At 36.7% G+C, this 25,984-nt stretch overlaps 1 protein-coding gene across 4 annotated transcripts in view; it reads left to right on the top strand.

Annotated features, from left to right (window-relative positions):
- PLCL1 (phospholipase C like 1 (inactive)) overlaps positions 1-25,984 on the top strand; it is a 934,919-nt gene that overhangs the window by 258,680 nt on the left and 650,255 nt on the right. The window contains exon 1 of one of the 4 annotated variants that reach the window (XM_060302097.1): positions 15,175-15,266. The exons of the other annotated variants lie outside the window; for them this stretch is intronic. The gene's annotated coding sequence lies outside the window, so the exon portion shown is untranslated. Of the gene's footprint in view, positions 1-15,174; positions 15,267-25,984 lie in introns of those variants that run through there. 4 annotated transcript variants of the gene reach the window in all.

Raw genomic sequence — 25,984 nt, 5'->3', positions numbered from 1 at the left:
TAACTGGGCTGTAATAACCACATCTTAGTAAAACAACATAATCTGAGTTCAACTCAAGTATACAGAGTGAATCTAGTAAAAGTCAAGCTAACTGTTAACTGTGTGAGAAGAGAAGGGTCACTTGACTGTATGAGTTTGATAGCATTGATAAATCTGAATGCTTTGTCTGAATAATTACTGTCAAGATTCTGTAAGTTTAGTTACTGAAGAGAAGAAATTAATATTGAAATGGAGAAACCAGTCATCTGAGAGCTGTTTCCCATGTCAGTTGGGGATAAAATCATTGCTACCTGCTCTCCTTACACACATGACTAATGTGATATTTGTACATTTAGTTGAGTTCTAAGAAAGAAATATAGTCCTCACATTCAGGGATCAAACACCATTATTTAAACATGAATACTTTGTTCCATAGTTTCTCATAAAGTCATACATTTAAGAAGTATTTTTTTTCTCATGATATGAGAATGAAAAGCCAGTTTGAGTACAAAGGTCCAGTGCTCATATAGAAGCCATATATTATATGGAGATTGTATTCTCATGGAATTGAACTCCTGGAGTAGCTGTCAAGAGAAAGGGCCCAGGAGTCAGATGCCTGGTTCAAATCTTGCTTATATCTCTTAGGCAGGGCCCTTAGCACTGTGCTTGCACTGTAGTAGATGCTCAATAAGCTAATAATAATAATCATCATAGCACACAGCCATGGAATTTCTACAAGCTTTTATTCAATATTTATCGAGTGCCTACAAGGTGCCAGGCATGGTCCTAGGTACTGGGGACATCTACTCTCAAGGAGCTCTGGAAGGTTGGCAATAAACTTGAGAATGAGGAAGGTACTATAATAATACTAGATGCTAAAGATGGAGCAATGATCAAAACAAAACCAAAACCCTTATCTTTGCGAACTTCCATTACAGCACCTTATATTTAAGTTTGTTCACGTTATTCTGGCTCATTACAGCTAGCTTATAATTTAGATTTCCTGACTAGAGTTTTCTGCTTTAACCAGGAAACTGATTTCCTTAATTCGATGATTTAGAGGTTAGTTTGCAACTTAAAAATATTGTCCATTTTAATCCTCTTTTAGGCATTAATAGATTTTGTCCATATTACCAGTGCAAATAACTGTGAACTTTCTATGTGTTTACTCTCTATTTGATGACTTATCCACAATTTAAGACTTAGCTACAATTAAAATATTGTAACTATAATTTTAAAATTTAGGTTTGCTTTATATCTTAGGAATTCCATTATTTATAATCTAGTAATTTCCATTTTCTTGAGGACAGATTTGACTACAAAATCTAGGAAGCTATTGATTCCTGCCAACCTCATCATTTTCATAGTCTTATGTTTGAAAATTTAAGCAAAATTTGTTTCCTGAGCCAAAGGGAGAGTACTATCTTAGTCTTGACAAAATATACCAAAATTATATTAATTATTATTGGTGACTCATTTAAGACTGTACTTTCTTCTGTAAGATTGCAACTAATTTGAAGCAAAGACTGAATGAAGGTCTTTATTGCTTTGCAGACCAAATAACACCCATTTGTCCTCAGGCATGTGAATTGTTGGAACAAAAAATTGCAGGGGACTGTCTGGTATGGGGAAGATTATGGAGGCAGAATCATTAATGGGCTGGGCAGATTTCTTTCTGGCCCAGAGACCAACACCAGTTTCTCTATGACACACAGAAGACACTGAAACGTTGTTTCCCCTCTAGTCTACCCACCTGGAGGATATTTGGCATGATCAGTAGCATACTTTAGATGGATAGATTTGCCTATGGACGTGAATTAACAGAGCTCCACAGAAGCCCCCCACATCAGGGGTCAAAACAGCATAGTGACAGCAAGAAAACACAAGACTAGAAACTAGAAATGCAACATAGAAGACCGGAGGGAGGCAGCAAAGATTTCTTCTTTAAGAATGCAGATGCACACGCACATATTATATACACCCTGCACTGTGGAAATAGTGGAATGCTCAAAATCCTCTAAGATTAGAACAGAGAGAAGCACTCTCTCATCATATGAAGTAATGAGGAACAATTCTTAGGACGTAAGACTAGTATAGAGAGAAATTTTGCATCTTCTGTGGTAGTCCTCTCTGGATTGGTTTAGGTATCACCTTGCCAGAAAACCTTTACAGGAAACTTCTTTAGAAAACTTCTTTCTTCAGTTTAGAAAATGACTTTAGTCCGAGCATACTCTCAACCCAGGATTGGTAAGACTAATCACTTTTCCAGTCCACATGAATAAGAAAGTCAGAAAAAGCTATTTCAAATCTTGATAATCTTTTTCTTACAGAATTCTCTCCAATAATTGCTTGATAAATGTCAATTCAGTGAAATGACTTTTATGTTTAGAATCTTGGTAAAAAAATTTTTTTCCATATTCTTCAGATTGGTTTTTTTTAAAAAAACTTCTCCAAATATCTGGCTTGTGAATGACTCATTATCTTGTCACCCTGTTTGTGTTTCCTTTGTCATTCATAAAAGGGTTGTATTGTTTGGCTTTATGCAAGGATGCTGATTGAGCACCTGTGAATGTTTGCTTTATTGGCATTGAGAGAGAAGAGAGAAAATTATTTGTTTCACTGACAATGAATTATTGCATCTGTTTGTGGCTGTTAAATAATTTAATAGAATTTATAGGGCCTGTTTTCTCTTGGTTAAACTGCAGGCAAATATCTGTCTCTGACTCATCTTGGATACAAATGTAGAAGAAAGCCATCCTCTTAATTCATCTTTTTCCAGTTTAGATGTTGTTAAGACACTGAGTGATCTTATGTTACATCCTTTTTACACTTAAGTTGAATGTCTTTATATTTTATTTTATTTTTAAAAATTTTATTTATTTATGACTGTGTTGGGTCTTCATTGCTGCGCGTGAGCTTTCTCTAGCTGCGGTGAGCGGGGGCTACTCTCATTGCAGTGTCTTCTCTTGTTGCGGAGCACGGGCTCTAGTAGTGCGAGGGCTTCAGTAATTGTGGCTCATGGGCTCTAGAGCACAGGCTCAGTAGTTGTGGCACACGGTCTTAGTTGCTCTGCGGCATGTGAGATCTTCCCGGACCAGGGCTCAAACCTGTGTTCCCTGCACTGGCAGGCGGATTCTTAATCATTGCGCCATCAGGGAAGCCCCTGAATGTCTTTAATTTAAACTTTAGACAAGGTAAAGACTGTTACACAATAAAATTAAAAGGAATGTACAGTGATTTCCCATATACCCCTTGCTCCCATACATGTACAGCCTCCTCCATTACCAACATCCCTCACCAGAGTCGTATATATGTCACAATCTATAAACCTACATTGACACATCATTATCACTCAAAGTCCAGAGTTTAAAGTCCAGAGTTTACCTTAGGGTTCACTCTTGGTGTTATACATTCTATGGGTTTGGACAAATGTATAATGACATGTATACACTGTTATAGTATCATACAGAGTATTTTCACTTCCCTAAACGTCTTCTGTGCTCTGTCTATTCATCCCTCCCCCAACCCCAACCCCTGAGAACCACTGATCTTTTTACTGCCTTCATAATTTGCCTTTTCCAGAATGTCATATAGTTGGAATCATACAGTATGGAGTGTTTTCACATTGACTTCTTTCACTTAGTAATATGCATTTCAGGTTCCTCCATGTCTTTTCATGGCCTAATAGCTCATTTCTTTTTAGCACTGAATAATATTCCATTGTCTGCATGTATCACAGTTTATTTATCTATTCACCTACTGAAGGATATCTTGGTTGCTTCCAAACTTGGGCAACTATGAATAAAGCTAATGTAAACATTCATGTGTAGGTTTTTGTTTAGATATAAGTTTTCAGCTCCTTTGGATAAATACCAAGGAGTGTGATTGCTGGATCATATGGTAAGATTATGCTTAGCTTTTTAAGAAGCCACCAAACTGTCTTCCAAAGTACTTGTACCATTTTGCATTCCACCAGCAATGAGTGAGAGTTCCTGTTGCTTCACATCCTTGTCAGCATTTGGTGTTGTCAGTATTCTGCATTTTGGCCATTCTAATTGGTGTGTTGTACTATCTCATTGCTGTTTTAATTTGCATTTTCCTGATGATATATATAATGTGAAACATCTTACTTTTCATCTGTAAATCTTCTTAGATGAGATGTCTGTGAAGGTCTTTGGTCCATTTTTTAATAGGGTTGTTTGTTTTCTTATTGTTGACTTTGAAGTGTTCTTTGTGTATTTTGGATAATAGCCCTATTTCAAATGTGTCTTTTGCAAATATTTTCTCCCACTCTTTAGCTTGCCTTCTCATTCTCTTATATTACTTTTGTTTTTAAAAACTTGTTTATCACATAATAGTAGTGATTATATCAAATTGCTAATTACATTAAATATCAAAGTGCTAGGTATTATGACTGAAAATTTCAAAGAATTTCATTTATCTAGTGGAAATCCTAAGGTTACTGATTTCACCACTAATTCATGACAACTAGAAGCCAAATCGAACCTCAACAACGCCTGACAATCAGTTTTCTAGTAAGTTATTCTCTGACTTGCCACAGGGATTAAAATTACCCAAATCATATACTCATATTCTCTCAGGCAGAGAGGGATATTAGCTCAGATCCTGATGTCTGGGAGTATCTAGCTGAATCCAGAGCAAGAAAAAGTTATCAAGAGCCTTTTTTCTTTCTACCTTTTAGTTCTGTGTTCCTCAGGTTTTCTTCCCAGGAGAGATAAAGTTGGGTGCCAGTAGTTCCAGACTTACATCCCCCCATGTTAGAAGCCCTAGAGGAAAAAGTGTGCTTTTTTCCCCGGGGCTTCTTTTTTCCCAGTGGTTTCATCAAAAGTTCTGCGATGGGTTGAAACAATGATTAATGCAAGAGTGGTGAATGCTTCAGCAGACCTGGGCAAAACCACCCCCAGGATCTAGGTTGAAGGGGAAGGGAGTGGAGCATCAGTTCCATCTCTAGACCATAGACTGTGAGTGGGGAAAGGTGATTCCCTGAGGAATAGGAGGGTGAATGGAAGCTGAGCCAGCAAAAACAACCCGACTGTTTCCGCTCCTGTCAGACCTCTGATTTTCCTTACCTCCTTCTCTATCCTCAACAAATGACTTTGCCTTATCCTTTAGAGATAAAATAGAGGCACCAGGTGGGACTTCCTTATTTTACTACCACTCATCCCTCTCATCTAATATTTCTGCACTCATCCTCTTTTTCTTTCCTGCTATAATTTCTATTATTAAAGCTATTTTCTCCACATGAGCCCTGGATCTCTTTCTATCCCTCTTCTCAGTTATCCTCCCCACACCCCATTGTCCTTATCTTCAATTGCTCTCTCTTTCTTTCCCCTTGGTACAATAGCAAAAACAAATTTAAAACCTCTTTGATTCATATCTCTCTCCAGCCATTGCTCTTTCTCTCACCTCCCTTCCTCAGCCAAACTTTTGTGTTCTCTACACATTAATTCTTCAATCTACTGCTTTCTATTCTCTATATCCTCTGCTTCACCACTCCACTGACACTGCGCATTCTAAGACCACCAATAGCATTCGTGTTATCAAATCTAGTGGACACCTCTTTTCTTTTTTTTAATGCTTATTTATTTATTTATGGCTGTGTTGGGTCTTCGTTGCTGCACGTGGGCTTTCTCTAGTTGCAGCGAGTGGGGGATACTCTTCATTGCGGTGTGCAGGCTTCTCATTGTGGTGGCTTCTCTTCTCTTGCTGCAGAGCATGGGCCCTAGGCGTGCAGGTTTCAGTAGTTGTGGCATGTGGGCTCTAGAGCACAGGCTCAGTAGTTGTGGTGCACGGGCTTAGTTGCTCCACGGCATGTGGGGTCTTCCTGGACCAGGGCTCAAACCCGTGTCCCCTGCATTAGCAGGCGGATTCTTAACCACTGCGCCACCAGGGAAGTCCCTGGACATCTCTTTTCGTCTTACTAGACTTCTTACTAGCATTCACCACAGCTGACCACCCCTTCCTTCTTGCAATGTTCTATTTTCTTGGCTGTCATGACAACATACTCTTCTGGCTTCCTCCTACTGCTTTGGCTTTCATTATCCATCTCCTTTGTAACTGATCTCAAAATATACTTTCCCAAAGGTCAGTGCTAGATATGCTTCTCTTTTTATTTTGCCTTTTTCCCTTAAGTTATTTCATCCAGTTCTATGGCTTCAGATACCACAACTAACTTGACAGTTCCCAATTCCCAAATTTATGTTGAAACCACATTTCTATACTGAGGTCTGGTTCTCTTTTTGCAACTGCATTCTCAACACCTCCAGAACCACTCACAAATCTGCTCTTTTTTTATTTCTACAAATGGCTCCTCCAGTCCCTCTACTGCTCAAACCAGAGATCTGGGGGTCATTTGTGGTAGTCTCTTCTTCCTTTCCCCATTTCCCATTTCAGTTCCAGTAAGTCCTCAAAAAACCCACTTCTCTCTTATTCCCACCCATTTAGTATGCTTGGATCTCCTGCAATCACCATCTAAGGGATCGCTCCCTTAATCGTTCTGTATCCCCAGATTCGTTATCCAGCAGCTAGAGATGTACGAACTTTCACATTTCTGACTTAAAATCTCAATGGAATAAACTCCAGATATTTTCAGAAATGCTTTGCCTTCTGCCTACCCTTCCAGCTTCATTTTTTTCCCCCTTCTTCTCTCATTTGCTACACTGGTCTGCATTGCTGTGGTTACCTCAAGATCTTCCCATGTTATTTCTTCTGCATAGAATATTCTTCCCACTCTATTTGCCTGGCAATTTCCCTAGTTTAAATGCCAGTTCCTCAGGGGACTTGTAGGACCCCACTCCAATCTAAGTTAGCCCCTGTACCTAAAATACGTTCTTTCAGAGCATTCCTTATAATTTTTAGCAATATGTTTATAAGATTATTCTTTAACATATCTTTCTACTACAAGTGACATTATGATACACCTATTACCAAGCTGAGTGCCTACCTACTCACCTGGATGAATGCCTGCACTAAATTGGGGCTCCATAAATTTATGTTGAAAGAATTTTAAATATTCCAAAGTTATCTTCCATACTGTATCCTCTTTTTGTGGTCTTTCTTCTTGAGGGGCATTTTTGCCAAGTAAAATGGCACAGTTGGGAGGAGATAACTAGTAAAGTGACAGTCCCCTTTATTCAATATTGGGTGAGAGAAAATAGCTAGAGTTGTAAAACTTGCATTCCTTACCATGGTGAAGGGGTGAGAAAATACGCAGAAAAGTAGAGCAGTAAAATGCAGAGGGAATGTGAGCTTACAGAAAAGAATTCAATCAGGAATAGGACTGTCTGGTTTGGAGTTCAACTCTGCCACTGATTTACATGTTTTTGGCAAGTAATTCAGTCCTTTTGTATCTTGGATTTTCTCACCTTTAAAATGTTGTGGCGATTTCATGAGAAAACAAATGTGGAAGCCCTTTGCAAAGTATAAAACGTCTTAAAAATGTGAGATGCTCTCCTTATTTTGATTTTCATTTATGAATATAAAGTGATTTTACTTGGAGGTGGTTAAACGAATAATGAATTTAGTTAATCTCAGAGTAAGACTAGCTGTCACTCTCTTTCAGTTTATAAAATTACTATTAAGAAACCACCTAGTGATGATAATATGAAAGTAAATGTAGTGAATTCATGATGGATCTACTTTTTAATTCTTTAGAGGCTTTCCTGATAGTACTACTAATTAAATTTAAATATGTTGTGGTGTCAAGTCTCTTTTTCTAAGAGATTAATCGGAGATTAATCAGAGATTAATCTCTAAGCTATTTGTAAATTACTATGCCTTTTCATTATGAAGTGTTTACTAGAATTGCTGCTTTAAGAAAAGGGTTATAGATTATAAATGGTTTCATTAAGTATTTTACTTCTGTCATTCTACCAGTTTTATAGTAATACATGACTTTAATATTCTTTTACTGACAATAGAAATGAGATCTAAGAGATGAAACATTATTTTGAAACAAGTTTAATTTAACTGACCCAGCATAGCTTGGAAGCCGTGCTGCCCATGATCCTTTTATGATTAAGTACTAAAGAAGAATCCGTAATGTGAATATTTTTCTTTTATTTCTTCACCATGGGATTCACACTCCCTGGGATAAAAATATCTTATCCTTTTCAGAGAACATTAGTAGATGTATTAGAAATTTAGCCTCTCAGGGGTGTGCCAGTCAGTTTCATCAACAAACGGGAATTCAAAGCTTTTTAGTAAAACTAATGACTTTATATAATGACAACAAAAACCCTCACACGTTTCAAGTTGTGTTTTAAATATCTTTGTGTTCAGACAAGTTGATAGCCTAGGGATCAGTATGTGTTAATTTATAGTCCTATAAAAGGCTATGATGTTCATCCCATTTTTAAAACTGCTAAGATGAGCAAGTCTATCTCAAATTTCATAAGGTTTTGTAAACTTCTCTCAGTGCCAAGAAAGCAAGCCACCTGGCAGTTTTTTAAAACAGTGAGCCAGTGCTTAGGAATAGGAACCGTAATTGACTGTTAGTATCTCAACTGAATTTGGCTCAGATTTACAAGGGATATGAGAGCATTTTTATTCTAGTGACACTGCTTATTGTTTCTTATGATTATATTCTCATACTGCAGATTATATTCTCATGAGGCAACCATCCTGGTGGTAATTGAGCAGATTTAGTGTATTTTAACGTATTGACAACCATTATTTTTTCCTGAAAGTGTAAAAATGATTCAGAAAAATATTAACTATTTTAAGCATTAGTTAAATTTATTAGTTAAATTTCATTAGTTAAATTTCCTAAGATTCACAAGTTAAATGTAGAGAGTTAAGTATATTTGGTAGAAGAGTGTTCTAAGTGGCAAAGGTGGACAAAAACCACTTTGTGAATTGGGATTAGTTGAGTTTAGATAAGAAACCTCTGTTAAGGAAGGGACTCTATAGCTATAATTAAAGCAATAAAGAAATGTGGATTAGGAGACAATGAAAGACACTTTTTGGGCACTACAATATGTTTTCCAAAGAAAAACTTGAGAGTGTGTTGAGGACAGAATACAAAGGCAAATTTGGGATCCATATCTGGACATGAAAATAGAGGATTAGGCCAAGGCTACCAGAGAAGAACTTTTAAGGCTACACTTTTTAGTTAATGAAAACTGTTGAAATTTTGATAATTAGGATGTGTTCTCTGAAAGATTAGAGTTCTTGTAACCTATATGGAATTCTTACTGAATCCAATTTCTCTGAAGCATATTTAAGTCCTAATTTAATGCAGCAGATTTAAATCTCATTATCAGTGGAGTGCATTTAATTGAAATCAAATTGATTTAAACAACTAGGCAGGAAATCTGAGTTTAATCTCCTTTTCTTCCTCTGGGACCATTCATCTGCTTATATCTATTCTCAAAGCTTAGAGGTAGCAAAAGTTTGATTCAAAAGGAGATATACTATACATTTTCATTTAAATTGATTGTTTAAGTACTCATGAGGTTAATTTTACAGATAAACTACAAAATTGAATTGTGCTTTGGACATTCTTTTCACCAAGCTAATTAAAGTCAATAATTCTGAAGTGTAAGAGTCTAAAATAATTTCCAAATCAAAGACTTATGATATTTAGGGGATATTTTGTCATACTGTAATAGAGATGCATTGACCTGTCCCAAGAATAGTAAATATTTAAAGTTTTGTATTTAACTAGAATAACATTGGTTATTTTAATATTTTAAAATATTATTTTAATAAAATAAGCTAATGTACTTCATGCCTCAAGTAAGTCTTCAAAGATATATATTATCTCTATAAACTGCAACTTTCGGATAACTAATGAGGTAATTATGGAACTAATGCCATGGAAATATCTTTAATATGTTTTCTCATAATATATACTAATATATGTTAAGTTTAAGTAATTTGAGCAAAACAGAGAAAACTAATTTCATAATTCTGCTTCTTTTCCCCTAGAAATAACCACTATTACGAGTTGGAATATATCCTTCCAGATTTGTTATATATAAATGATGAGGTCTCATAATATGTAGTCTTTTATATTATCTATTTTTTAAGGACACATATACACACACACATACACACACACAGATTATAAGATTTATAAGATTTAAGATTTATAGATCTATGTCATCCATTATAAGAGCTTCATAGAGTCTTTTTGCATGAATGTACCATAATTTATTTTGCCAGTCCTTACTGGGGATAAGTGTTTAGTTTATTAGTTTATTTCTAATTTTTTTAATATTACTGACAGAGTAGCACTGAACTGCCATGTACTTTTTTTTTTTATGTGGACCATTTTAAAAGTCTTTATTGAATTTGTTACAATATTGCTTTTGTTTTATGTTTTGGTTTTTTGGACGTGAGGCATGTGGGATCTTAGCTCCCCGACCAGGGATCGAACCCATACTGCCTGGCTTGGAAGGCAAAGTCTTAACCACTGGACTGCTAGGGAAGTCCCTGCCATGTACTTATATCTTTGCCCGTTTGTTCAAATATTTCCTTAAGATAAAGTCTCAAAAATGACATTGCTGGATCAAAGTAGACACATCTTTAACATTTTAAAACATATCATCACATTGCCTTCTGAAAAAGTTGTACCATTTTATATTTAACAAAATTCCCATTTCCCCATAACCTCACATTTTTTAACCTTTGATAATTTGATATGCAAAAGTAATAATTTTATTTGTGTGTTTATAGTACCTATAAGTATTTGTGTTTGAGCATCTTTTCATTAATTTTGAAGTGGTTGTATAATTTTGTGAATTTGTCTTTTCCAAAATTAGTTTGCGAACACTTTTTATAAATCAAGAAATATATATCAAATATTTTTCAGTTTGAGATTTTTTTAAAAATTTGGACAAAGTTTTAATGTGCTCATTTCCATCAGTCTTTTCCTCTATGGCTTGTGGCCTTGATTTATTTGTTAAGAAGAGATCTTCCCCACCCCAAAACTATAGAAATATATGGTTACATTTTTTCTAGTACTTCCATGCTTTATTTCATCTTTAATCCATCTAAAATAATTTTTTGGCCTGGCATGAAACAGAAATCTACTTATATTTTTTGTTCAAATGAATAGTGAATTTTTCAACACTAATAATTGAATAATATATTGTTTCCTTCATTATTTGAAATGCCACTTCCACCCCACCCCTTGAAACAATCCCATCAGGCTTTTCATCAGAATTTTATTGTATTTGTCTACCGCTTAGTGGAGAATTTGAGTTTTACCAATATTATCTTTCCAGCAACTTTTATGTTTTCATTTACTTGATCCTTCTTTTTCAACTTTAAATGAAATAAAATTCTATATATAATTTTTGCACATATCTTGTTAAGTTTATTCTTGGCTTGTTTACAATATCTGTTGTTAATTTGAATGTGTTCCTCTCACTTCTACCCATCCCTGCCATTACATTTAGAAGCAGATTATTGTATAAGACAGCTATTAATTTTTTTACATTAATATTTTATTTTGCCACCATCAATTTTATTATTTCTAATAATTTTCAGTTGATCATTTTGAATTTTCTAGGTAAATAATTATCTTCTCTGCAACTAGTCATGATCTTTCACCTTCTTTACAATATTTTATGCTTAATTTCTTATCCTTGCCTTATTGCTTTGGCTTAAGTACCCAGAATTATGTTAAAATATAGAGTAATATAGTAGCCTTTTGTTTCCATTTTTTATTTTAATGAGAATTCTTCTAAATCTTTACCAGTTTGTATGATGTTTCCTCTAGGGTTCTGAAATAGGATTTTGATCATGTGAAGGAAGTTATCTTCTTTTCTCAGTTTAGTGAGAGTTTTCTTTGGAATTAATGTTTATTGCCTTTGAGGAATTTATAGGTAGGATCATATTGTTTTTCTCTTTTAATCTATTTATTTATTGAATTACATTGATGGCTTGCTTAATGTTGATACATTCTTATATCCCTGGAATAAACCTGACTTTTTGAAAAATTGATTACTCTTTTAATATATTGCCATATTTTACTTATATTAATAAATAAGATGGATCTATAATTCACTGTTTTGGAGTTTTATGCTTTTCAAAGTGCTTTAGCATGCTTTATTTCCTTTGATCTTGAGATAGCTGTATGAATTAGGCAGAAATTATTACATTATTCTGATAAATAAGAACAATAGATATAGACCTTTTTGCCTGTCACAAAGTCATACAGGTAGGTGGTGATCGTGACACTAAAATCCATTAGCCCCCAACCCAAATGCTGTGGGGAGAAGAAATTTAATTATTTCAGTAATTTCTGTAAGTAAGGTGTTTATGGACTTTGAGTTTTATTATCTCAAATAAAAACAGTCCTTACATACTTTCCTTTTACATTTTTCTAAATTCAGACAATAGCTTTAACCAGGGAGCCTTCACCCTAAATGAGGCTCTGTGCTGAGAATACACATTCTCTGAGTTCTGCCATCTGTTTGTTGTACGTGGACAGATGCCGATATTCAGTTAAAGAGAGGTAATACAGTAAGGATTAAAGTGTTAGTTGCTACTAACCCATTCCAGAAGTTATGGATAAAACTTGAAACCTTTAATCAGATTCATCTTGATTTTCAAGTCAAGTTAGCTATTTGAGTTAAAGATTTTACATCTCTATGGTAACAAGTACTGAAGCCACATATTCTATTATTATCATAAGAGAAAAAAAATATTAAGGATGTGTTTTTACATTGCATTGGGTCAGAGAATTGATGTTCTATTTTATATGTGATTCAGGGATCTACCTTATACAAAGTTTAGAGATTGCTCTTAGGGATCTATTACAGAAGAAATATTCAACTGGGAAGCTTAAAATAACTTAAGTATAAATTTTAGAATCTGTAAAACTTAATGCAAATGCAAGAAATGGTCCATTAGTTATGATATACATTTATTTATTAAGTAGTAGACTAGACTTCCCTGAGTGTAGAGAAAAATGGATTTAGACTACAAATGAATTGTATTTTAGGTTTCAATAGAATTATACTTTTATAAAATTGACATTTAATCTTCATGTCCCGAGTCACACACATTTACAAGATGTTTTTATAAAGTAAATTTATTGTTTTTAAATCTCTTGTAAGATTTTTTTCTCTTAATGAGAAACCTAAACATGTTTATTTCTATATAGTACAATGGCACTGATTTTATCTCTAAGAAATACCACTGATAGTTATATACTTTATATTTACTCCAGTTGGAATATATAAATGATGTATATAGTCTGAAATCTTGTCCCTAACAAATGTTGCACAGAAAATCATGAATTCCTGGAATTTGACCATTTTTCAAATTCTATTTCATTAATTCATCTTTATGCTCTGTAGCAAGGCTGACTATAACCTTATTTCCACTTAAGCTAATATAACTCTGAATGATTTTCTTTTTTAAAATTGAGATTTAATTGACACATAACATGGTATTTGTCTTAGGTGTACAACATAATGATCTGATATATTTATATATTGTGACATAATTACCAGAATAAGTTTAGTTAACATCTATCACCACACATATTTAAAATGTTTTTCTTGTGTTGAGAACTTTTAAGATCTACTCTCCTAGAAACTTTCAAATTCTACATGATTTTATTTTTATAAATCACATCTGTTTCTGAAACTCAGCTCCAATAACACCCTGTGATAACAAATGGTAGAACTTACATAGTGTTGAAACATATTGGGCATTTCCTTTTCAGTTTTAAATATGTTTTTTGCAAATCTAGATGACTGGAGAATACGTTTAAATTCCAAAGTGACTGAAATCAATGTAGGTAATATGTTGGTGCCTCATATTTGATGGTAAATATTATAAAAATTGAAAAGTCAAAATGAAGCAGAAACTATTCTGTGAACTGGTTATTTAGCACACAAAGGAAAATGCAAACATTTTTCAGGAACATTTTTGACATGAACTATATTTAATAATGTTCCATTCCTATTGATATTTTAATTTTTCAGATAATGTAGTTTAAGTAAATGTGCAACTTAGTTGGAATGAAAAAAAATTATGCATAGGTTTACATGCCTCCCTAATCATATATCAATTTCTGATGGATGCCCTAATTAAGTGTTAATTATACAGTTATACCTACGAAATAATTAGGGCATTCTATTTAATCTCTACAACAATACACTGAAAGAGATGTGTTAGCAAGATAGGTATTAAAAGCATACATTGGGACTTCCCTGACGGTCCAGTGGTTAAGACTTCATCTTCCAATGCATGGGGTGTGGGTTCGATCCTTGGTCGGGGAGCTGAGATCCCACATGCCTCACCGCCAAAAAGCCAAAACATAAAATGGAAGCAATATTGTAACAAATTCAATAAAGACTTTAAAAATGGTCTACATCAAAAAAAAATCTTAAAAAAAATAAAAGCATACATTTACATATTCTTCATTACAGACTTTCTTTTTATAGGGACCATGACATGTTGCCTTCTATAAAGAGCACCTCTGATTAATCCTCACACCAGAAACAACAAAGTAGGCTCTGGCATAAGTTCAGCCAGGATTCCTGAGCCTGCTGTGTAGGGAGTCTTGTGATGAAGGACAGAATCATATCTCAGTCTCCAGGCCCACTTGGTTCTTGGCACCTCTGCTGAGAGTTGCACAGGCTACTGATAAATTTTAAATGTAGTGTTTTTGAGTGTGAGGTGGACATCTGTCTTAGAGGAATAGGATTGATAGCAGCATGTCATTCTTCAGAAGCCACTGAATAATTGTCAGATGACCTTTATTTGTGTCCACTTCATTTTGTTCATATTGGTGCTGCTAAGACACAGTACTGTACCATATTCTCCTGGGACTTACAATAAGCAAAACCATGCATTTCATGTAGCAACTGGATTAGTTGAAAACATCATGTTTTTGACTAGAAAAATGGGAGTGTTGATGTACCTTGTACCACTGCTGTATACAAAGTAGTGGACTGTGAAGGATGCAAGAGGAGATTGGTGAGATTTAAGTGAGAAACAAGCCTTTCCCAAAAAGGCAGTTGGCACTATAAAGGAACATCTATGCTCGTGGACTTGCGGGGAAATAAGAGTTGAAAATAGAAAGTCCATCAGTTAGTGAGGTTTCACAATAAACAATAGCAGGGTTTGTGCCCTCATTCTGTGGGCAAAACAGAAACGGCAAGAATCAATGGCACAATAGAATGATCGGACGTCTGGAGACACGGGCTTCCAAAGTCAATATCGACCTGGTTTCCTCTGTGGCCAGATCTCCTCACCTATATGGACTCAATTTCTGTACAGGTGAAAAAAATTCCAAACAGGTGAATAGTCTTTGATTTTACCTATGAGCATTGATCTGCAATGAAAGGTCAGAGATTTTTCATTAGGTTTATGATGTTGCCTCTTGAATGAATCACAGGGATGAAGGTATATAGAAAAAAGTTCAAGCAGTGGTAATCCTTCACCTTTAGTCCACTGTTATTGAACAAACATCATAAATAACATTTAAAATATATAAATCAGGATATAGCGTTCCTAAAATTGTGAGCCAGAAAGGATACTTTGGTATGATTTACTGTTATTGTTACCATTCCTTTGAGTTGGTTTCTTCCCAGTTGTGTTAAAAATGTCAAACCAAAGCCTTTTTAGCCTGTGCCACTCATTATGCTCTAGAGAATAAAGAAGCCTCTTGTTGCAAAATGAAACTGATAGAATGTGCCTCTTTAATCTTGATTTTGCTATTCCAGTTATTTTAGGAGGCATTATAAAAACGTTAACCTATTGAAAATCCAGTACTATTGTGGTTAATAATGTGCTTTGCAGTCTATTAGCAGTTACTATGAGAACCTGGCAACAGGACTTTGGTGTGACTAAACCCACTGATGTCATCTTCTGGGTTCCTGCAGCAAACTCTTACTAGCCACACTGTTAGTGGCAAGGTCTTTCTAGAACATCTGGGAATAATGGAGTCACAGGTAGGGCTATGTAATTTAAGATTTTTTCTCATGGCATAAAATTATAGTGTAGCTCCATGTGAAAACCATATTTGTTTTCTTGTTAAGTGGCAATAATTTAAAAATTATTTTAACTAAGACCTTTATAGATTTTGAACATTTCAAAGCTTAATTTTTTTCTTGTCCAATTTTAAGTATCTAGATAAATGCCCTAGTGATAAAGCTGTAACTTAACTGTACTTAATTACCAGTACTCCCTTTTAAATATCACCTCACCAGCTCCTGTGCCCCTTTGTGGTTTTGGTTCTCAAACATCCTCAATGTTATTTAAAGCTGTTTTTATTTATTTAGAAGCATTCGTTATATGCTTTGTTTGATTTATTAAATTTGAAGATTTTGTCATTATTCTACTTACAAATTTCATCGGTTATAAAAACCTGTGTGTGATGGAAAGAAAGCATTTATTCCAGGTGCCATTAGTGTTGGGACTAATAATTTTTAAAGCACTAATCACTGGGATGGTGTCTAGCACATAGTATGTGTTCAGTTAATCTTTGCATAAGTGAATGCTGTCTTTTGAACTAATGCATGGAACATGCATGATGAGAATTATACTTGCAGAAAAACCCTAACTGGGTAGAAACCATACAGCAGAAGAACTTGAGATAACCACTTTTATTTACAGTAATGTCTTAATGAATTCTAATGAGTGAATGATCGCAGTGAGATATAGCACAGCAGAAAGCTTCCTCCGTTAAACAAAACAAATCAAAGGTACTAAGAACCCACGCTGAAATAGACTCTTTCTACATTTTATTCCATCTTTGCCTTTAGAAAATCAACAATTTTTGTTTTCAAGTGAGGAGGGTCATTTAAGAGATGTCATTTAAAAGAATGTTTAGAGGGTCTCCGGCTTCCTATAATTCAGTGAATTTCATAACACAGCCGTGGTATGTACACAGTGGAGTAGGTTTCCTAAAGGGGATGGCTTTAGTGCATTTTATTAAATGGATCACCTTTTATAAATTAAATGTAACGTTAAATACAGGCATAAAACTTAATTTGGCGAGAGATATGTGCGTGAATAACTTCACACATTGCCTTTAATGAATCCTCTTGAATTATAAGATGGTGTAGAGAATGAACACTTACTTTATGGATAAGAAAATTCAGCTTCTTACCAACTAGGCTTAGTGAGAGCCACCAGGGAGAGCCCGTGGTTCACAGAGCTTGGGTCAGGCTTCAGCCACTTCTCAGCAATGCCCATCAGGACCTCCACCCCCACTGTCCCACACAGTGACATCAGGTGGGTCACATGGTGCTCATCATAAGTAAGTGACATCACCTGTTTGTGACGTTGCATTAAGTAATTTGAGTTTACTGTGAGAGAATAACTTTGGAAATTTCAATGTGAAAAAAACGGTGTAATTCTACAGTTGCAACCTTCCCTTACTTGAAACTTGAAGGCAACAGATGTAGTGACGATACCACCATCCCCAACTCCTGGAGTTTTGTGGGAAGAGTTAGGCCTTGTGTCGGGGGCTGGGTTTTTTCCAGAGTGCCTGACTGCCAGGTACGGTTGTGGATTTGGGCATAGACGCATTGGACACGATACTTTAAATATAGGTATATATGACACACATTATGCACATCTAATGTATACATTAGACTTGGATTCCATTCCTTGAGCTATCACCAATATAAGTCAATAAAGCCAGCATTGTGAGGGTAGCCTTCTCTTGGCCTATCACTCTCAGTCTCTGCCTGTTGTTTCCTTCTCATCTGGGGCCTCTCTACCCCTCACTTATTATACTGTAGTTACCTTGACCATCTTTCCCACCAAAGGACTTTTGTACCTGCTCTTCCGCTTTCCTGGAACCCTTTGCTCTCAACTCTTTTCAGGCTGCAGTTTGGCTGTCACCCCTGTCACCATCCTCACCATTTTGAAGGCAACATAAGACATTCTCTTCTTAAAGTTACCAGTAAATATCTTGATGACTGAATCCAATAAGCCACTTTAACATCTTATTTTCTAACACTTGCTCCTTCAAATCTGTTCCTTGGTTCCTGTGAGATTCACACCCCTGGTTCTCTTACCCCTTAGCCTTTTTTTCCCTTTGGGTCTTCTCCTCTGCCCAGCCTCTTCACCTAGGTGGCCCATACTCATCTATAATCCACCATAACCCGAAGTAAACCTACTTCATTTTCAACTTTACCTCTCCTTGTATTTCCTCTCTTTTAGCAATATTTCCGTTCACATCTCATTCAAATCAGAAACCTAGGAGTCATCCTAGACTGAATCAAGAACTTCTGATCTTACCTCCAATTTCTTGATACTTCACACTTCTCACCCTTCCTTTTATTAGCTATTTACCTCAGGCCATCACCATCTCTTTCCTTTGATGCTGCTTACCTACTGCACCATCTTCAGTTTTGTCCATATCACATCCTTCTAGTGCGCATCCAAAGTGATCTATTTAAGATAAAAGTCAGACTTTATCAGTTTCTTCAAAACTCTTAAATGTGCTAGTTCTTAGCATGAAGTAGGTACCTATCATTGTTTGTTGAATGAATGAATGAAGAATGGAGACCAAAGGCCTCTCAGCATCCACTGTTGGGGCTCATTTGGGTCCTAGATTATATTGTCTACAATCCTTTGAAGGTTTCATGTATCAACTAAACCTTTTCTGAATTTTGCTTGGAAGTTCATAAAACCAGAATGAATATTATTAGTATAGAGTTATAGTTCACAGGTTGTCTATAAGAAAAAGATAGGCTCCTTATGGTGAAAATAAGATTTATGTGCTATATTCTTGCTTGCCTTTTAGTTATAGTCTATTAAATTTTTATGTGGAGACTTTCTTAAGAGAACTATTCAAAAATAAATGTTTCCCCCCCCCCTTTTACTAAAAAAGAAAAGCAAATGTCACTTTAGTGTATCTGCATTTCTGTAGCTGGATTTCTGTATTATGAAATAAGTTTCTTTCTAATCACAGTTTTACACCTGCTGTTTTGATTGCCATTCTAAACGTTTTTGTAAATTTGTTCTGTTTTAACAAAGAATCGTCATTCAGTTAATAACAACTTACCAAAAAAAAAAAAAAAACCATGGAAGGAATACATTATATTACAATTAGATGTTTAAACATGCTTATCAGGTCAGAGGTAGGGAAACCTGGGTATGTTTCCTTTACTCTTAAGGTTTTGTACAGTGCTTCAATATGTTCTTTTTTTGTGGTAAAATAGGCATAACATAAAGTTTACCATTTTAACCATTTTTAAGTGTATAGTTCTATGGCATTGGGTACATTCACATTTTTGTGCTGCTTTAGTACACTTTTTTTGAAATTATTATATTGAAATAATTCATTATTGAGACTCAAAACTGTGCTTTCATTGAATAAGCAGAGTTCTCTCTGGGGCTTATGAGTGTGTTCTGATGAAAAATGATTTCGTTTGCTGAGTTTTGTTAAGAAACTTGCAGCATATCTTATCTTGTTAGGCTCAGAGAGCAAATGCCAATGGGAACTTATGGAAACAGGTTTATTAATTCGATTTATCTGAACATTTTCCCCCAAATTTAGTTTAATAAAACATGTTTAGGGAGCTATAAAGCCTTTACTCTTGTGTGGGAATCTCATGTGATCATGACTGGTACCCTACTCCTAATAGTGTATAAGCAACAGTATTGTAGAAAATAATGAAAAATTAAAAAAAAACTAGAACAACATTTGACCATTTTCCCCTAATATTTTGAAATTATTCTTAAGATTAGACATCAACCCTTATATCATGAGGTTAGATAGAAATTATCTTTGATATGCATATATTAGAAACAGTGTTCATAGACAAATCAATGTCTTGTACTGTTTTAGTAAAAGACTAAAACATTTGTCTGTTGCTTTGCCAGTTTATGAGACTCTTCTTGATTCTGATGATTAAATCCTTCGTGTAGAGTATTGATTAATTTAAGAAGACAGTAGATCCAAATGTAAGGACTTATCTGGAAATGTTCAGAGAACATATAAACACACTTTGGTTTATTTATTATATAACTTGATTAAATGTGATCCCTTCTTGTGAAATTATAATTTGGAAACTTAAACACAAAACGTTAGGAGATAGAAAAAATGGAGCTCAACGCCTGACGAATTTTTGGACCCCACTAGAATATTAGGCTAAGCTTTAATTTAGGGGATAGAGGCATCACAACGTGCTGTTCATACTTTTTATTTTGTAAGCTGCTCTAAGAAAAAATTTTGGGGGGAGGAGGAATTTGTACTCTAGCCTCTTCTTTTCATTCCAGAGTGAGGAAATTTAGCTTTGAAATAAATGTCAAGTTCTCATACCTTATAATAATCTCCTTATAATAATGACCTTATGGTCATTGGAGTCAATTCAATCATCTCATGAGCTAGAAACTGGCAAGAGCACACCGGAACTAAAAACAAACTTTGGTTTCTCTTGGAAAGTGCCAGAAGTACCTGTCTTCCTAATATATAGATAACTGCAATGGATTTGCTCTTTTTTCATCATCAAATTTTTTTTGGTGTGTTTATCAACAGGAAGATCTATAACCAGTACTTTAATTTTCTTCCGTTGGAGATACCCCCAGTCTGTTTATTAGAATAGTACTCCTTTCCCACCATCAATCTGCTAAGATCATCTTGAGGGAACTACAGAGGGGTGTAGGGCTCAGCAAAGAGGCCTTGGTGGTGAAGAAGCTCAGAAAGAGATTTGGAGTAGCCTGTCATCCCCGTCCACTCTAACACAGTTTCCATCTCCCCTTCTGCCAACTTTTCAGAGCTAATGCATAGCTTCACCATTGAAAGAACAGACGTAGAGAAACATCAGAGTCCTGAAACTTTTCCGGCATATTTTGAATATAAATAATCTTGGCTCTAGTCAACAGCAAACTATTTGTTCATATGTACTATGGCTCTCTCTCTATATTATATATATAAAGTATATATATTTGCTCATTTGGGGGCTTGTAATAACTTTGGATTTTGTCCTTTGTGAGACGACAACCTAAAGATTGTTATCTTTTCCACTGGTTCCGAGTTTTAAAGCATTTTAGGTTAAGTTTTATTTTTTTATTTTTTTTATTTTTTAACATCTTTATTGGAGTATATTTGCTTTACAATGGTGTGTTAGTTTCTGCTTTATAACAAAGTGAATCAGTTATACATATACATATGTTCCCATATCTCTTCCCTCTTGCGTCTCCCTCCCTCCAACCCTCCCTATCCCACCCCTCTAGTTAGTCAAACCAACGAGCTGATCTCCCTGTGCTATGCGGCTGCTTCCCACTAGCTATCTATTTTACGTTTGGTAGTGTATATATGTCCATGCCACTCTCTCATTTCGTCCCAGCTTACCCTTCCCCCTCCCCATATCCTCAAGTCCATTCTTTAGTAGGTCTGTGTCTTTATTACTGTCTTGCTCCTAGGTTCTTCATGACCTTTTTTTTTTTTTTTTTTTTTTCCCCCTTAGAGTCCACATATATGTGTTAGCATACAGTATTTCTTTTTCTCTTTCTGATTTACTTCACTCTGTATGACACACTCTAGGTCCATCGACCTCACTACAAATAACTCAATTTTGTTTCTTTTATGGCTGAGTAATATTCCATTGTATATATGTGCCACATCTTCTTTACCCATTCATCTGATGATGGACACTTAGGTTTTTTCCATCTCCGGCCTATTGTAAATAGAGCTGCAATGAACATTTTGGTACATGACTCTTTCTGAATTATGGTTTTCTTAGGGTATATGCCCAGTAGTGGGATTGTTGGGTCCTATGGTAGTTCTATATTTAGTTTTTTAAGAAACCTCCATACTGTTCTCCATAGTGGCTGTATCAATTTACATTCCCACCAACAGTGCAAGAGGGTTCCCTTTTCTCCACACCCTCTCCAGCATTTTTTGTTTCTAGATATTTTGATGATGCCCATTCTGACCAGTGTGAGATGATATCTAATTGTAGTGGTGATTTGCATTTCTCTAATGATTAATGATGTTGCAGATTCTTTCATATATTTGTTGGCAATCTGTATATCTTCTTTGGAGAAATGTCTATTTAGGTCTATTTAGGTCTATTTATTGGATTGGGTTGTTTGTTTTTCTGACATTGAACTGCATGAGCTGCTTGTAAATTTTGTATCCATTCAGCCAATCTGTGTCTTTTGGTGGGAGCATTTAGTCCATTTACATTTAAGGTAATTATCGATATGTGTGTTCCCATTCCCATTTTCTTAATTGTTTTGGGTTTGTTATTGTAGGTCTTTTCCTTCTTTTGTGTTTCTTGCCTAGAGAAGTTCCTTTAGCAGTTGTTGTAGAGCTGGTTTGGTGGTGCTGAACTCTCTCAGCTTTTGCTTGTCTCTAAAGGTTTTAATTTCTCCATCAAATCTGAATGAGATCCTTGCTGGGTAGAGTAATCTTGGTTGCAGGTTTTTCTCCTTCAACACTTTCAATATGTCCTGCCACTCCCTTCTGGCTTGCAGAGTTTCTGCTGAAAGATCAGCTGTTAACCTTATGGGGATTCCCTTGTGTGTTATTTGTTGTTTTTCCCTTGCTGCTTTTAATATGTTTTCTTTGTATTTAATTTTTGACAGTTTGATTAATATGTGTCTTGGCGTATTTCTCCTTGGATTTATCCTGTATGGGACTCTCTGTGCTTCCTGGACTTGATTAACTATTTCCTTTCCCATATTAGGGAAGTTTTCAACTATAATCTCTTCAAATATTTTCTCAGTCCCTTTCTTTTTCTCTTCTTCTTCTGGAACCCCTATAATTCGAATGTTGGTACGTTTAATGTTGTCCCAGAGGTCTCTGAGACTGTCCTCAGTTCTTTTCATTCTTTTTTCTTTATTCTGCTCTGCAGTAGTTATTTCCACTATTTTATCTTCCAGGTCACTTATCCGTTCTTCTGCCTCAGTTATTCTGCTATTGATCCCATCTAGAGTACTTTTAATTTCATTTATTGTGTTGTTCATCGTTGCTTGTTTCATCTTTAGTTCTTCTAGGTCCTTGTTAACTGATTCTTGCATTTTGTCCATTCTATTGTCCATTCTATCTCCAAGATTTCGGATCAACCTTACTATCATTATTCTGAATTCTTTTTCAGGTAGACTGCCTATTTCCTCTTCATTTGTTAGGTCTGATGGGTTTTTATCTTGCTCCTTCATCTGCTGTGTGTTTTTCTGTCTTTTCATTTTGCTTATCTTACTGTGTTTGGGGTCTCCTTTTTTGCAGGCTGAAGGTTCGTAGTTCCTGTTGTTTTTTGTGTCTGTCCCCAGTGGCTAAGGTTGGTTCAGTGGGTTGTGTAGGCTTCCTGGTGGAGGGTACTAGTGCCTGTGTTCTGGTGGATGAGGCTAGATCTTGTCTTTCTGGTGTGCAGGTCCACGTCTGGTGGTGTGTTTTGGGGTGTCTGTAGACTTATTATGATTTTGGGCCGCCTCTCTGCTAATGGGTGGGGTTGTGTTCCTGTCTTGCTAGTTGTTTGGCATAGGATGTCCAGCACTGTAGCTTGCTGGTCGTTGAGTGAAGCTGGGTGCTGGCGTTGAGATGGAGATCTCTCGGAAATTTTTGCTGTTTGATATTATGTGCAGCTGGGAGGTCTCTTGTGGATCAGTGTCCTGAAGTTGGCTCTCCCACCTCAGAGGCACAGCACTGACTCCTGGCTGCAGCCCCAAGAGCCTTTCATCCACAGGGCTCCTTAATTTGGGATGACTGGTTGTCTATTCAGGTATTCCACAGATGCAGGGTATATCAAGTTGATTGTGGAGCTTTAATCCGCTGCTTCTGAGGCTGCTGGGAGAGATTTCCCTTTCTCTTCTTTGTTCTCACAGTTCCCAGGGGCTCAGCTTTGGATTTAGCCCCGCCTGTGCGTGTAGGTCGCCGGAGGGCGTCTGTTCTTTGCTCAGACAGGACGGGGTTAAAGGAGCCGCTGATTCGGAGGCTCTGGCTCACTCAGGCCCGGGGGTAGGGAGGGGCACGGAGTGTGGGGTGGGCCTGCGGCTGCAGAGGCCGGCGAGACGTTGCAGCCTGAGGCGCGCCTGTGCGTTCTCCCGGGGGAGTTGTCCCTGGATCCCGGGACCCCGGCAGTGGCGGGCTGCACAGGCTCCCCGGAAGGGCGCGTGGCCAGTGACCTGTGTTCGCACACAGGCCTCCCGGTGGCGGCAGCAGCGGCCCTAGCCGCTCTGGGCGGCCCTAGCCGCTCAGAGACGTCCGTCTCTGGGCTCCGCACCCCTAGCCGCGGCTCGCGCCCGTCCCTGGAGCTCTCTCAAGCAGCGTTCTTAATCCCCTCTCCTCGTGCACCAGGAAACAAAGAGGGACGTAAAAGTCTCTTGCCTCTTCGGCAGTTCCAGACTTCTCCCCGGACTCTCTCCCGGCCAGCCGCGGTGCACCAACGCCCCGCAGGCTGTGTTCACGCCGCCAACCTCAGTCCTCTCCCGGCGCTCCGACAAAAGCCGGAGCCTCAGCTCCCAGTCCCGCCCGCCCCGGCGGGCGAGCAGACAAGTCTCTCGGCTGGCAAGTTCCGGTCGGCCCGATCCTCTGCGCTGGAATCTGCCCGCTTTGCCCTCCGCACCCCTGTTGCTGTGCTCTCCTCCGCGGCTCCCAAGCTCCCCCACTCCGCCTCCCGAAGTCTCCACCCGCGAAGGGGCTTCCTAGTGTGTGGACACTTTTCCTCCTTCACAGCTCTCTCCCGCTGGTGCAGGACCCGTCCCTATCCTTTTGTCTCTGTTTAGTTTTTTCTTTTGCCCTACCCAGGTACGTGGGGGGTTTCTTGCCTTTTGGGAGGTCTGAGGTCTTCTGCCAGCGTTCAATAGATGCTCTGTAGGAGTTGTTCCACGCGTAGATGTATCTGTGGGGAGGAACGTGATCTCCGCGTCTTACTCTTCCGCCATCTTCTAGGTTAAGTTTTATAATCATGTAAAAGTTGCATGTCAAGGCAAGAAATAAGCATTACAAGGCAGGTGGATTCTTTTGTAGGGTAGATATAAAACATTTATTTCTTGAAGACGTATCTTACTAGGAGAGAAAGTCTTGATATGAGGCAATATCACCACAAAGAAGAGAGGCTTATAAGAGAAAGCTATTCTGACAGCAGTAGTTTTGCTCTCAAAAAATAGTGGCTGAAGTCAAGATTGGCACTTAGACCATGGAGAAGGATGGTATAATACCATGCATAGGGTAGAGGAAATATATACATGCATTCGGAGGAACACTGATTTCCCATTTAAGCTTTGTTATAAACTATTAGAGGTTTTATAATTCTGTTGACAATCATCTTATTTGGAATATGATCTGCTTATATAAAAATAATATTTAATGTGAAATCTCTCAATACTTAAAAGTCTAGTGAAACAGTAGCTTTAAAAGCTGAGTCACAATCTAATTTACCATCACAATTCACAGTTTCCTTCAGTATTTTACTTGTTAGATTAATCCCATCTCAGCAATACCTTTAGGTTCTTGCCTTGATGATGTGGAAAAATACACACAAACATCTGATATTTCTGAGCATGTGGGCTGTGACAAATTTAAATGTGTTCTAATAGTGCATCTGCATATACACAGCTGAAGATTTATGGTTGTTTTTTAACTTAAAGATGAGGAAATTGACCACTGTGGGATAATTAAAAATAACAACTCTCTGGGAAAGCAGGGGCTAAGTTCTTAAATGCCAGGGCACCAAGAGACAATATCCTCTAATCTAAATTGAGTAATTTATATCTTTGTCACTTGAAGATCAGACATATATTTGAGTTAATGAATCACCCCACCTACATCCCATAACTAAAGCAAATTTTGTTTCTTTTTCACAGGCAAGGTTTTAGTCAATTGAATAATAAATCATCCTGCCTTTTTCTGAATCATAAGATAGGGAGACTCTTACAGGCAAGACCACAATTAAATGATACCCTAGAAGAGAGATTCTAACCTGTTTTAAAAGAATGCCTGAAGGAAACAGCCTAGATTACTTTGGCTACACTTTTCAGTGTTTAAAATAGTAATATCATATGGCTGTTTTTAAACATTTTCAGTTTTTCACTGAAGATCTGTCTTAAATGCTCA

This window comes from Globicephala melas, chromosome 7 (assembly GCF_963455315.2).
Source record: "Globicephala melas chromosome 7, mGloMel1.2, whole genome shotgun sequence".
NCBI lineage: Eukaryota > Metazoa > Chordata > Mammalia > Artiodactyla > Delphinidae > Globicephala > Globicephala melas.
This window is presented reverse-complemented; position numbering and strand designations above follow the sequence as displayed.